The following is a 3,942-nucleotide window of genomic DNA, read 5'->3' as shown; positions in this document are numbered from 1 at the left end:
ATGTGCATGAACTCGCCAAAGGTGGGAGCTCATGTGAAGTGTAAGGCTTACCAAAGAGGATGGTTGAAGCTGAGCATTGCTTTTAAAGTTGGTCAAGATTTTATTAGCAATTACTAAGTATAAGTAAATACCAAACCCAATTAAATAGTAGAACAAAAGTAACAACATCACCTGCGATGCAATGCATATGACAAATTGAGTTTAAGTTCCATAATTTAATCATCAGAGAGTCCTGAGCTGCTCATGACCGTGAGCTCGGCTAGTATACTAGTTTTACACTCTGCAGAGGTGGTACCCTTTACCCACAAGTCGTGTTACCCATCTGCCAAGGGATCGCGACTTCCCATACACCTCTACCGAGGAGGCGAGGCAGGGTAACACTACGAGGCCTTTACAAAGTTCCACTAGCTTGAGAAAACCCGCTACAGTTTATAGGAAGCTCCAATGCAGGGTTCTTGCCTGACCGCCATCGCAGCAAAATCAAGCAAGGACCTCCCTACACTGACCACTCCCCTACTGCCCTTGCCCCTTTCGGGTAAGGTAGTCCTCCACTAGCTTTCCTAATTAATCAGCCAAGGGCGTCCATAAACCCTTGTGGTGGCACGTGTTTCTCAAGTTAAGCTCTATGTTCCAATTAACATTTAATGATCTTGTCATGAACATAAATAAAATAACAACATAATTGGAACATAGATATAATGAAATATTAACCCAAAACCATATAAAGCAGTAGCAGAACTACCCAAGTGATTCAGGGGTAAACAAGGTATTCAGGATAAACAAACTAGGGTAACCTATTAGGTCCCATCAAAATTAACCTATGCAGATCATTATGATTAACTAGAACATGAGTGGGTAAAAGAAGTGATCAAGGGCACAACTTGCCTGGGACTTGAGATTCCAGGTACCAACTTGCTCTTCAGATGACTCGTAACCTCACGCTAGTCGTAGCATTACAAACAAATAGTGTATAGGCAAAATTAACATTACACCAAACATAAGGATAAACTGTATAATTATGATCTACGCGTTGCTACAAGATCGTAGAAACAAGAACCACTAAATTCAGAGCTACGGATATTGAGTTATGAATTTCTGAAATCATTTAGCACCTAGAATAGATTAATTCAATTGAGCAATTTTAATTCAAGTTTCATTGTTAAACAAAGGTACTAGGTGATAAACAATATTAATACAAAATTATTGTAACTAGAATGACTCAATTTGGAGTTAAATGAATTAACTATGAATTTCCTAAGTTTGGGATATTATTTTGCATTAAAAAGAATTTCTGAATTAAAATTAATAGTTTTCTGAGTTACTTGGACTGCGGCTACTATTTAACAGAAACCCAGGGGGTTCTACGCAAAAGACACCAAGACACAGAACTCCCACAGTGTGGACTGCGGGTTAATTCAAACATTTGCCAAGGTCTCTTTAGCAATTGAGTCAAGCGAAGAGGTATCGGTGAACCCAGGCCGTTGGATCAAAACCACACGGCCCAGATTAGAGGGTTATAAATCTGAACCGGTACGCGATATCTGCCCTCGGATCGGAGATATGCGGCCATGATTTAAAGCACTATAAATGGCTATGATGCCCCTACACGGGATCCGACGGCACGGATCCGCTTGGCGAAAGGGTATGCGATCGAATACATCTAACCGTGCGCTGCGCATCCAACGGCCGCGAACAGCTGCCCCGATCCCCCCTGCCCGGCGACGGCACAGTCGCACCGCCACGGCGGCGCCATCGCCGGCGACCAATCCCCGAGCCATTTGGGTGCTAAAACTTCTATCCAAAGTTGAATACGAGTAGCCAGAACGATAGGATATGCGTGGGAGGGGTGTTCACCAGTGATTATGGATCGTGCAGGCGTGTCGACGATGCGCGGCGGATCCGTGGCGGTGGTGAAGCAACGACGAGGAATTCGCCCGATTCCGATGCCCCGCAACCCCCGCCAAGGCCATCAACACGATCCCAGGGCCCCGCGCAGCACCCCAGTCGCGCGCCGAAGGCCTAACCACGACGCTAAGAGGTCTGCGACGGCGGCGCCCTTCTTTCCTCCGCTGTGCGCGCAAAATCTCACACCGCAAGGCGCTGACGGCTCAAGTTCAGGTGATGGCACGCGGGCGCAGTGTGCCTTTATCCCCCCCGAACCAGCGGAGTCGGAGTCGTGGCTTTGCAGTTCCGGGAGAAGGGGAAGGAGTTCCACGCTCTGTGCTCGGGCCGTTGGCTCCGCCCACGGCGCGAATTTCTCGCGAGGGAGACGACCCGGTGAAAGAGGACCCACATGGCGGAGACCCGCAGTAGCCGAGGCGCTAAAGCGACCAGCTAACCGGGCGGGGGTCGGGAAGTGCGCGCGAGCTGGTCAAACCTTCGACGACGTCGCGGCGGTCGTTGCGCGTGAGTTCGGTAAAATCCGTGGGGGAAGGTGGGAGACGACTGACTCGCCAGGTCCACACGCCAGAGAAGGAAAGGAACCGAGAGCGAGAGAAACTGACTGCCCACTGGGCCCGTATGGCAGTGGAGAAATGGTTCAAACGGCGCGCAATGCCGATGCCGCAGACATGTGGGGTCTATGGTGCAGTGAGGTCCGCGCGCGCACCCGCCACCAGACGACCCGGGTCCACAAATCAGTCGCGGAACGCGCGCGGTTTCTTCTGTGGGCACTGCGGAACGGAAAAACGCTATGGGCCGAAAATGAGGCAGTCGGCCCAAGTGGTTCTTTAATTCTTTCCCTTTTTTATCTTTTCTTCCTATTTTCGTTTCTTCCTTTCTAGGTTTAAATTTTGAGTTTGAATTTTGAAGTCAATCTTGTGCTACATTAATCTTTATTACTTTTGTGAAGTTAAGAATACCAATTCTTGAAATATAATTATATCATTTATATTCTTATATCATTTCTCTCCTTCTTATTTATAAAGCCCTAATTCCCATTTAGGGTTTAATTCAACTTCTAATAATTATTATCTTATTGTTTTTATTTAATGCACAAACATGTAACTCCAACATGATGCATATTTTTTTATCTTGGAATCATTTGTTTTGATTAATCCCTCTTAGTTACATGTATGCTCTTTTCATGATGCAAATAAGGCACATAAACTGAGGAGATCTCTCTATTATTCTTTGTATACAACTTTGAGTATTACAAATCTCAGGGCGCCAGCACTGCATGGCACACCCACGTGGATGCCCAACACAACCCCATGTCATAAGCTCAGCACAAATATCCCCCTTTGTCCCAAACTGAAAACAGTGAACAAAGGGGATAAGAACTCTTCTGCTCACAGCCCCCACAACCGTCCAAATTGGATATTTTCAGTAGAGTTGAGACTAATAGTACCCGAGCTCTATACTTCATCTATATCTCAGCTCTAGCACATAAACGAAGTACAACAGGAAGATAAAGATCTTCCGTTTTCAGACCAGCACTGACTTAACTAAACAAGCCACTGCTACCTCAGTACAGACCTCCCTGTTAACCCCCTTCAACTTCTCAATTTCTCATAATAACAAGGAGAGCAAGTTTAATAAAACTTGTCCACCAAACAACCCTCTATGATTCCTCCATAAAATCCTTAAGATTTTACCCCTTGGATCAACCATCAACTAGCTCCAAAGTCTAAAGAAAAACACTGAAAATTCAGTTTCAGAGGTCTAAAACAGCATTACACAGGTTCTGACAGAGGAAGTTTAGAGGTGTTTTACTCCCATTGTTTTGCAAAACCGAGTCCAGCCCTCTTGATAAAACTTATGTACTATGGACTCCAACTTTGTCACATAGTTCATAGTCCAAAACTACAAGAGTTGGTCGCAATAGGGCTCTAAACTTTGCATCACGTACTGATTTCAGACTTTCAGTTCTGAATAGACTAAGTCATGAACCACCTGACAGTCAAACATTGAGCAGCTGTTACACCGTTTTTTATGTGGGAT

Source organism: Zea mays, chromosome 6 (assembly GCF_902167145.1).
Source record: "Zea mays cultivar B73 chromosome 6, Zm-B73-REFERENCE-NAM-5.0, whole genome shotgun sequence".
NCBI lineage: Eukaryota > Viridiplantae > Streptophyta > Magnoliopsida > Poales > Poaceae > Zea > Zea mays.
The sequence above is the reverse complement of the archived record's forward strand: the minus strand, read 5'-3'. Positions refer to the sequence as shown.